This window comes from Coregonus clupeaformis, chromosome 31 (assembly GCF_020615455.1).
Source record: "Coregonus clupeaformis isolate EN_2021a chromosome 31, ASM2061545v1, whole genome shotgun sequence".
NCBI classification, from domain to species: domain Eukaryota; kingdom Metazoa; phylum Chordata; class Actinopteri; order Salmoniformes; family Salmonidae; genus Coregonus; species Coregonus clupeaformis.
This window is the reverse complement of record NC_059222.1, coordinates 25,818,121-25,829,356: the sequence shown is the minus strand read 5'-3', so window position 1 is coordinate 25,829,356 and position 11,236 is coordinate 25,818,121. Positions and strand designations below refer to the sequence as shown.

At 42.8% G+C, this 11,236-nt stretch overlaps 1 long non-coding RNA gene across 1 annotated transcript in view; it reads right to left on the bottom strand.

Moving 5' to 3' along the window:
- Nucleotides 1-4,554: 4,554 nt before the first annotated feature.
- Nucleotides 4,555-11,236, bottom strand: part of LOC121547043 — a 32,041-nt gene continuing 25,359 nt past the window's right edge. Inside the window, exons 3-4 of the long non-coding RNA XR_005996474.1 lie at nt 5,172-5,268; nt 4,555-5,002 (exon numbers count right to left, since the gene is read on the bottom strand). This is a non-coding gene — a long non-coding RNA (uncharacterized LOC121547043). The remainder of the gene's footprint in view (nt 5,003-5,171; nt 5,269-11,236) is intronic.

Below are 11,236 nucleotides of genomic sequence, written 5' to 3'. Positions count from 1 at the left end.
GACAGTGCCACTCAGTACTCAGCGATCCATAAAATGGTCCTGTCAGGAAATCACACGTTCAGGAGGTTTTTGGATGAGATTGTCTACAGTATGTACACATATTCAAATTGCAACTTGGCCTGCATGTGACTTTTTGTGATTTTGTCATAAGGATGGGTTGTACAGTACAACAGGGATGGGATTTACAACCAGTATTAGAACTGCCCTTTCAGTAGCAATACATGAGCAAACAGAATCTATCACATTGCTGCAATATCAGTTCATTGTGCATCAGCACAAGGTTGTTTTAGAGTCAATACACTCAGAAGACCAGGGTTAGTGGTAGTGTCAGTGGGATGCAGTTCCCAGTCCCCACCGTGGTCACCGATTGGATAGGAGCTCTGTGGAGCCAACTGTGGGTTAGTGAGATTCAAGTTTAACTCTCTAACTCGATCTCCGAGCCTCATGGCACACAAACCACTATTTTTCCCCAAATGCTGTGTGCTGTTGCCAGGCAACCCCTGTGGCTAACGTCTGAGGGCTGGTCTGCAAAGGGAAGCAAAGTGGAGATTTAAGACTTTAGAGAGATCTAAATTGGGCTTCGCAATGTGGAGGCTTAACCACCCCCCCTACATGACCTTCTGCTGGAGCTGTCAAATGTATGTAACAGTGCTAGAGAAAAAAGCTGGTTCTATAAGGATTTGTAAATACAATCAATAACTTGAGTAGTGCTAAAAGATGTGCAGAATGAATGGGCATTATGGGACAAATCCTAACTTGAGGGGATATTCTAAATTGGGCAAAAGTCCGTCCTCTCTTCCGTGAACCGGAAACCGATAGGTGGTCTAAATGGGACCATACTTATGAACTTTTTTTATAGTCATTGGTCTAAAATGGCTAGCGCTAGCTTTTCTCATAGTCCAACCTGACCAAATTAGCCATGAGGCCAAGGATGACCAGCTAAGTAGATCATTATATCTGGTAACAAATTCCATCTCAGCTAATTAAAATAGTCCACATAGTTGGATGTGATCCAACACTTTTTAATTAAAGCATCTACTCTGATAATCAAGTTAACTGCATCACATGCAAAAATGTGTCTGGAAAATTAACTCACAGTTTAAGATGCCTAGTTCCTGACACTTTTCACCACTTGCAATGTAACTTTGAATCCCGGTGGGGGTCATTATTTAATTGTGGCATTGTGTTGAGAAGGAAAGAGCAGTCATCACCTTAAAAATGAAGATTAAGAATGCATTTCATAAGGAGATAGGCCTACGACTTTCTTAAGTTTTCTTCACAAATACACTGCTAGGGCCTAATAATATCTTAGCATATGAGGCTGCATGGATGTGTACTTGCCTAGATGTAGGTTACGCCTACAGAGTTTTATATACGTTTTTATAATCATTGTCTAGCCTACCTTCACACACACTTGTCACACGTGTAACAAAGTCTAAATTGACTGGTACGGCTAGGTTCACAAACTGTCCAATAGAGGGTGCAGCTACTCCAGGAATCCACTGAGGTGAAGCCTAGCCTCCTCCTGGCTTCACAAGTTATTAAGCCAATGCAGTAAAATACACTAAATCTGATCGTTTCCTGTCAATTCTGTAACACATGCTATTGACTGACTGGCCTAACCTATAAACATTCAGATCAACAATAGAGCCATCTTCATTGTTATGGACGTGTTATTAGCTGGGCTAGCGTATATCAACACCATTTTTGGACACGATAGCCTAAGTTTGGTTTAAAAAGGTGAGCTATGCACATCTTTCTCTGACATGCTACATCATATTACACGTTAGCTTGATGTATTTATCTAGCTACAGTATCATTCCCTTTCATCTGTGGTATCATAGCTAGCCTGGCCTGCTAGAATGATCAAATAATGTTGTATAACCAAAAGTAGTACAAGCTAGCTAGTACCAGCTATCTACTTAGCTAACGTACTCACCAACACCAGTGGTTTGACGGGTGTTGGATGTAATCTATTCCTGGCCATCTGGCAATATTGTTGAAATGCAATGGAAGTTTGCACCAACTTTATGGAAGCCCATTTTCACTCCTATTTGCTGAGCGAAATGTGCATGCTTTGGTTGCATCCATATGCAGACTTGAAAACAAATGTCCACATGGTAGCGGACCACAATGTGTGTCTTTGGGCAATTGGGCATCATTGGCAAAAGTGGGCATGTAAGTAATCCATACCCAACCCTCCATTAAGTCATGATGAACTATGTTTTGGTTGAGACTGTCTTTATCCTATATATACTTTGTAGTCAAATTTGACACTAGAATACATGTTTTTGACTCATATCGATGCCACATAGGCCGTTTAAAACCAGAGAAGTTGATTCTGAGGGGCTAGTTGACCTTTAAGGTCTGATAGGTTGATTCGTTGTTTTGTTACCAGATATAATTATCTGTTCAGATGGTTGTCCTCAGCATTGTGGCTAATTTGGCCAGGTTGGCCTATGAGAAATAAACCATGGTTTAAACAAAAGTTCACAAGTATGGCCCCCATCTGTCGGAGAGTGTCAATTCGTTAACAGGCGAACGGAGTATGCTAAGGTGTATCCTACCATGGAAGAGTTTTTAAATCTGCCACACCGCTTTGAAACAGCTGTTGTATTCCTGAGTGGCACAGTGGTCTAAGGCACTGCATCGCAGTGCTAACTGTGCCACTAGATCCTGGTTCGAATCCAGGCTCTGTCGCAGCCGGCCGCGACCGGGAGACTCATGGGCGGCGCACAATTCGTCCAGTGTAGGGGAGGGAATGGCCGGCAAGGATGTAGCTCAGTTGATAGAGCATGGCTTTTGCAATGCCAGGGTTGTGGGTTCGATTCCCACGGGGGGCCAGTATAAAAAAATATGTATTCACTAACTGTAAGTCGCTCTGGATAAGAGCGTCTGCTAAATGACTAAAATGTAAATGTAAATGTTGTATATTGGGATAAGAAAAGCACACATTTACAAAACAATATGCTACTTATCCTTTTATCTATAAAATGTCTAACACAACTAGCTATATTTATTTTGACCACTTTACAGATGTATTTTGGGATTCCACGTCTGTAAAAGTAATTTTCCTGATGAGCGCTAGAGTCATTTCATACAAGCACATTTATTTCCACATTTCTTCTAAACAAATGCACGGTGGATGGAGAAGAGGACGTGAGGAATCAAGGAAATCCAATTGAGTTTCTCCTGAGATTTGCCTGCATAACTCCACGTAAATCAGCTTGTGATTTAACACAAATCTCCCATTGACATCAACACAAAGTTTTTGCATCTCAAATTTGGTTGACATAAGAAGCTAATCACAAAAGACTTTCAGTCACTTTCCCCTTTAATTTGGCAATCTCTGTGTGAAGCTAGCCATAACTCTACCTCATGTTAGCTTTGTCGCTAATCCCCAGATTTTCTGTCCAACTCTGCTTAGCTTCTCCTTAGCCTCCCTCAGAGGGGAGCAACCTGGGATGTTAAAGAGGAAGGGAAACACTAGGCTTTAGAATGCCAGCTAACTGTAACTGTAAACCTTTCATGTTTGAGCTGATAATTGCCTCCATGTCGAAGAGATCGTTCTCGTGGGGAGAATAGAAACATAGATCGGCCTGTAACACCTCAGATAATGGCCAGGGAGGATGAATGTGTGTGTTGTAGAGAGATGGTGGCGATACAGCACAAAATCCCAGCGAAGGGTGTCTGTATTACGTCCAGTCAGAGTTTCCTCTCAGTCTGTCTTGATAGCGATGTGTTGGATATGTCACTTATTCTTATGAAGGACTTCTTGGCAGAGGTTACTTGACCTGTCAGCAGCCGGTAAGCCTGTTTATTAATTGCTAACATTTGCTTGATTATACTGTAAATTGATTGAAGCTAACGTCAGTAGTTTTGTAATGATAACCAATAATGGGGTGGTAAATGTAAGCACTATGATATACCAGACAATGACTATTTCCAACAATGTTAACGTTCTTACCCTTTGATTAGAAGACCGGATTCAAATCACCGCCTGCAACATGTAACTTCATAACTACATTGAGATTTCGTTTCGATGGTGGATTAAGTACACATTTGATGTTTGGCTATCAAACTTATTTATGTTTTTTCTTTGTAGAACATACAGGCTGGCTGCTTACTGCCAGATCACTCTATGGGCACAAAGTAAATTAAATGTGAATGGCTTTGAAAATCAAAAAGATACCCTTGTTTTTGTGAGAAATCTTCCAAAAAAGAACAGGAATTTCGCATTAATATGAAAAGTGTATACTAAAATATGAAAATACTACATGTAGTGTCTCAAAATCGATATCTATCTTACCTCTATATTGTTTTATCTCCTGCGGATTCGAGAACAAAGATGAGTTCAACGGGAAAGTGAGCCTGTCAGGTTGTTTATTCTGGCACAGCATCAAGCCTAGCTGACACGATGCTGTGCAATTTCCCTTATTTCTTTACAAAAAAAGAATCTCTGGCCTCCATTAGTTGCCCTAATTTTGGCCATCATACAAGGGTAAGAACTCCAATAACTTTTGAACAGATTACGATAGAGACATGAGGTTTTGGACCATTGGTTTTCTTAGAGGATTATCTACACAATTAACATATTATTTTACCCATTGGTCAAAATATGCGTTTTTTATTGGACACCCTACATCCTGGCTCATGGCAGACATTAATCAGCTCTGTCAGTTTGCTATCGAAGACAATGTATTTTGCTTCTTGCACACACTCTTCGATAGAAACTCCTGGCTCGCACTGTGACGATTGTGATTCTGAGCTGCTTCTCGTAGGCTCATACAGTGAGTCCAGGTCCTTACTCTCACTCTCAGTCAGCTCCTCAATGATCTGTGCTGGAAAGTGGCCAGACTTGGTCGTTTACAGACGGACGTGAGCACAGTCTAGCTGGGCCTTCAGCTCTGGAGTGATGGTCCAGGTGGTTCTCTTCTCTAACACATCACAAGGACTTTGGCACCCAGCGGTCAGTTTGGCAAGCAGTACTAACCATTCTTTCCTGTTGGTAGAAAAAAAATAAAGGCAGTTGTACTAAGCTCACGATGAGGCATCTATATATTAGGCTATAGCTATATTCTTCAAGAATCATTGCATATGTATTGTCAATTTTATATTCAAAATGGCCTCAGGAATGACAGATTGTGGCTTGAAATAAAAAATAGCCTTACAAATAACATGGGGTGCATGTAACACCTTTGGCTCCTACTGCACAGTCTCCATGGTCTCCTCCAGGATTAAAACCTTTTCAGTGATAACGATGTCATCCTGAAAACAAACAAAAGTTTTGTTACGTTGACAGAACCCAAATATATCAGTTGGCGTTAACTTGACTTGTTGCAAATGTGTTACACACGCACACACACACCACACAGCAGAGCAAATACAGGGAGCGACATTTATCCTTCAGCAAACATTATGTCAACATCAGTCTAGCTATCTGAGGTGGAGCTAACAAAGCCATGTAGCTAGCTAGCTAGCAAAACTTATTGACAGCTAACGACAGCTAGTTAGCTGCAGCAGGCCAAAACAAACCTCTGTCAGCATAATTATATAGTTGACTAGTTAGCTAGCTATCTGAGGTGGAATCTAGCTAGATTATAACAGCTTTACACAGAGCAACTTTGTTGCAATTTTAGTTGCTGTTGAATTGCTGGCTAACGTTAGTTGCTGTGGGTGTTAGTTACACAAAGCACTTGAGACGCAATTTAGTTTCCTTCAACTGAGTTGCAACAAAGTCGCCCTGTGTAACGCTATCCTAGACAACACTGCACAATCGGCATACCTTCACTTACTCGCACCACCTCCTCTGTTCATTCCTTGACTCTGAAGTCATCAATGTTGTTTATAATGGTCGGTCAGTAACCCCTACACCGTAACCCTAGAAATCTTTTTCTAGTTTTGTGGGTCCTTGGGTAGCTGATGGTTGCTTACACAAGGACTGTTTATATAGCAATTTGTACAGTCTGGGGCTAAACCGTTCACATTTGAATTACTTATTGCCATCTTCGCCGTCCGTTGCTAATTTTTCGATTCACTCTCCACACCACAACTCAATACCACAGACAATTTTCTCACTCCTACCAATGACGCATTGGCTTCAGTCGTTACTATGGCAATTTAAGATGGAGCTGACCATAGCTCAAATAAACGTTCAAGATCAAAATACTAAAAATAAAGATTTCTGTTACATGCACATGTTTAGTATTAGTGGATGAAATACATCTCGTTGCTTAACTTTACTTCCTAAAGTGTTTCCGTTCCCCTTTAAAACCGACGACTCACGACTGAATTGCCATGGAAACCACCAGGTGACCCGAACACCAGGCTCAGCTCTGCCTATTGAGCCAGTGAGCTAATTACAAAGTCAATGACATTTGCTAACATTACAAGTCGGGAAGCTTGGCTCTGAGACAGGAGCCTGTACTTAAGTGATGATGCTGCAGTTTTGGCCTACTAACACCAGGGGGGGATAGAGAGTTGTAATGCCCGCGTTGGGAGTGAGTGCAGTATTTTTGACATTCACTACACCACATTTTCACAAGCAGCTACCATAGCAACCATGCCATTATAGAAAAGGTGTACATGTCTGAATTACTTTCATTATTATGAAGTTGTACAGAATTATGTGTTTTCACTTTAACCTTGGACAATTAACTTCAGTAAAAGCAAGTGAAAATGCTCATTTCTATAGCGGAGAATAACATACAGATGTGCATCAACAAGAGAGGAGCAGAAGAGACAGAAGTATCACTACAAAGCAGACAGGATGAATTAATTTAGCTCTTCAAAAGCAAGACCAAGAGCCTACCATCCATATAAAAGAAGCTTTCATTTCAGCAATGTGACTGAATAGAACATAAGTTATTATTCTCCAGTCATGAAACATTGATTACAACAATACCTTCCTACCTAATTAACAAGTTCTCTAATGTCTTTTGAGGGCTGCCTGGTAGACTATTTAATATTTTTCCAACGTGGTATTGTTCAATAGATGGAGTCTCAACAGGCCCCTGTTAAAAAAGCGTTGCAACAACATTGTGAAATTGAGGGAGTGGAGACAGACAGTAACTAAATATTCTTTATGAGATCAGTATTTACATAACAAAGACTTTGTTTCGCATTGGGAGAGCTTTTAATTAGTTCTGTTCTAAGCGATCAGCTATCAGTTAAAAAAAAAAATTAAGCCCCTGTCACAGAGTCTACAACTACGGCACTGCAGTAAAACTAGATGAAGCACAACACAGAAATCAATATCAATTCAGTGCGCATGCTAAGGCATTTGAGTTGACAGCACACTCGGCAAAGGTGTATTCAGGGGGTGGGCTAAGGTGACTATTTTTTGCCACACATAATTAATTTTTTGTGTGACTGAATAGCACAGGAAGACAGGATTTCATTTGGTTGCAATTATAATGTAAATGTGATATTTGACCTAACAGAGTGCCTGGTGCCTGTGTTGATTTCTAATTGACTCTGTTTGCAGGAAACTGATTTTAGAGGACTAATGAGCCCTCCGGAGACTCCGGCTGGCATTTTAGTAAGGGCCTTCATCACCCTCCTTTAGGGGCCCTTTCTCAGACACAGTTCCCATTGTTATCAAGCTGTTGCTCTGATGTCTTTCTGAAGATAGGGTTGTCACTAACCAGGTTTCCATCCAACCTTTTTATGCAAGTAAAGTACGATGGATAAAAAATGTCACTACAGGCCTGATGGAAACAGCAAATGTGTCGGTAAACTTTCCAAATGTCGACAAAACAAAATACGCTAGACAAGGTGGGATCTTCCAAATGAAGCTCGCATCTGCTACAAGACCATGGTGCTTGCCTACGGAGCTGTGAGGGGAACGGCACCTCCGTACCTTCAGGCTCTGATCAGTCCCTACACCCAAACGAGGGCATTGCGTTCATCCACCTCTGGCCTGCTGGCTCCCCTACATCTGCGGAAGCACAGTTCCCGCTCAGCCCAGTCAAAACTGTTCGCTGCTCTGGCACCCCAATGGTGGAACAAGCTCCCTCACGACGCCAGGACAGCGGAGTCACTCACCACCTTCCGGAGACATTTGAAACCCCACCTCTTTAAGGAATACCTGGGATAGGATAAAGTAATCCTTCTACCCCCCCTTACCCCACCCCACCCCCCAAAAAACAAAAAAACAAACATTGTAAAGTGGTTATCCCACTGGCTATAAGGTGAATGCACCAATTTGTAAGTCGCTCTGGATAAGAGCGTCTGCTAAATGATGTAAATGTAATTTTTTGTGTCAGTTAAAATTAATTATGCGAGAAATAGTGGTGGAAACGCTTTTATGCGTAGATATTGATATATTATACAATGGGTGGGTCTAATCCTGAATGCTGATTGGTTAAAACCGGCTAAATCTATGACATTAAAATGTCTATTTACTCTGTTCCATCTGACTGCGCAATCCACTGTATCATCAGCCCAGCCAGGCAAGTTATAAACTTATCTCCACTATAAAAAGCATCTAGACATTATCTCACATTTAGTTTTCAACAGCGGAGATTTGTATAAACCTTGCTGTCTGTCTCGCCGACATTTGCAACATTGTTTCAATTTTCAAATTCAATCTCCAGGTGTCCCATAGTAATGAACGTGTCGGGAGTCGGGACAAGACAGACAGGCAGGCAACGTTTCTCAGCCAGTCGAAATCATGAATCAGCTGGCATCATTTTTATGGATATGTGTGGGGGTACAGGTTAGTCGAGGTAGTTTGTACATATAGGTTGGGGTGAAGCGACTATACCTAGATAATAAACAGCGAGTAGCAGCAGTCTTATAGCTTCGGGGTAGAAACTGTTAAGGAGCCTTTTGGACCTAGACTTGGCGCTCCAGTACTGCTTGTCGTGCGGTAGCAGAGAGAACAGTCTATGACTTGGGAGACTGGAGTCTGACAATTTTTTGGGCCTTCCTCTGACTCCGCCTAGTATATAGGTCCTGGATGGCAGGAAGCTTGGCCCCAGTGATGTATTGGACCATACGCGCTACCCTCTGTAGCGCCTTACGGTTGGATACCGAGCAGTTGCCATACCAGGCGGTGATGCAACCGGTCAGGATGCTCTAAATTGCAGTTGTAGAACCTTTTGAGGATCTGGGGACCCATGCCAAATCTTTTCAGTCTCCTGAGGGGGAAAAGGTGTTGTCGTGGCCGCTTCACGACTGTCTTGGTGTGTTTGGACCATGATAGTTTGTTGGTAATGTGGACACCAAGGAACTTGAAACTCTCAACAAGCTCCACTACAGCCCCATCAACGTTAATGGGGGCCTATTCTGCCCTCCTTTCCCTGTAGTCCACGATCATCTCCTTTGTCTTGCTCACATTGAGGGAGAGGTTGTTGTCCTGGCACCACACTGCCAGGTCTCTGACCTCCTCCCTATAGGCTGTCTCATTGTTGTCTGTGATCAGGCCTACCACTGTTGTGTCGTCAGAAAACGTAATGATAGTGTTGGAGTCGTGCTTGGCCACGCAGTTATGGGTGAACAGGGAGTACAGGAGGGGACTAAGCACACACGTGGCAGATGTGTTGTTGCCTACCCTTATCACCTGGGGGCGGCCCATCAGGAAGTCCAGGATCCAGTTGCAGAGGGAGGTGTTTAGTCCCAGGGTCCTTAGCTTAGTGATGCGCTTTGTGGGCACTATGGTGTTGAACGCTGAGCTGTAGTCAATGAACAGCATTCTCACATTGGTTTTCCTTTTGTCCAGGTGGGAAAGGGCGGTGTGGAGTGCGATTAAGATTGCGTCATCTGTGGATCTGTTGGGGCGGTATGCGAATTGGAGTGGGTCTAGGGTTTCTGGGATGATGGTGTTGATGTGAGCCATGACCAGCCTTTCAAAGCACTTCATGGCTACCGTCGTGAGTGCTACGGGGCGGTAGTCATTCAGTCAGGTTACCTTCGCATTTTTGGGCACAGGGACTATGGTGGTCTGCTTGAAACATGTGGGTATTACAGCCTTGGTCAGGGAGAGGTTGAAAATGTCAGTGAAGACACTTGCCAGTTGGTCCGCATATGCTCTGAGTAGACGACCTGGTAATCCGTCTGACCCCGCGTCCTTGTAAATATTGACCTGTTTAAAGGTCTTGCTCACATCGGCTACGGAGAGCGTGATCACACAGTCGTCCGGAACAGCTGGTGCTCTCATGCATGCTTCAGTGTTGCTTGCCTCGAAGCGAGCATAAAAGGCATTTAGCTCGTCTGGTAGGCTCGCTTCACTACACCAACCATGCCCGCACTGTATTTGCAAGGTGTTGGCTAGAGCGCATCAGTAGAATTGAAAATGCGATGGAAACCCATTTAACTATTTTTTATTCAGTACATGGGAATTTAACTGCAAAACTTGTTTTTATGTGCACTACGTCATCATGCACAGCCTTTAATCCTCAAAAGACCAATTTCATGGAAACATCTCTGGTGTGAAAATGCACATATTGTTTTTATGCAGATTTTAGAATATTCACATGAAAATCTGTTGCAAATTGGATGGACACCTAGCTATTCTATCCAAAGATGTATTCACAGGGATGGTCAACTCCATTCCTCGGGGGCCTGATTGGTGTCACACTTTTGCCCCAGTCCCAGCTAACACACCTGACTTCAATAATCAACTAATCATGATCTTCAGTTTAGAATGCAATTAGTTTAATCAGCTGTGTTTGCTAGGGATGGGGGAAAAGTGTGACACCACTCCGGCACCCGAGGACTGGAGATGCCCATCCATGATTTAGGACATGCTTTAGGGGTTTGCATCTTTGTAGGTGTAGTTTTGAACTAGATGTGTTTATGTTGAGGACCCTTTGAGTATGATGAAATACGGGCTGGATTCAACCCGAGTGCCCCTTTTCAGCTATGCACCTTTTAAAGGCAACGTTTCCGCGTTCCAGTTGTCGGCTCAATTGGAAATTACCTTTAAATGTCAATCACACTAAAGCGCGGATCTTCCGCCGTCCGGATTTAATCTAGGCTTAAGCTAATTGGCACATATTGTAGTGATTGTACAGTCATTGCACCTCTGTGCTCACCCTGTGTGTGTTGGCACATCCCCTGCAATCCTATTGACTACAGTTGTTCATAGGTATTGCATGTACTGGGCATGCGCCTGGTGATTGTCAGGTAACGACAATCTTGTGTCAAAGCTAAGCGTCCTAACACATACTAACATTTTTACATTTAAGTCATTTCGGCAGACGCTCTTATCTAGAGTGACTTACATGAGCAA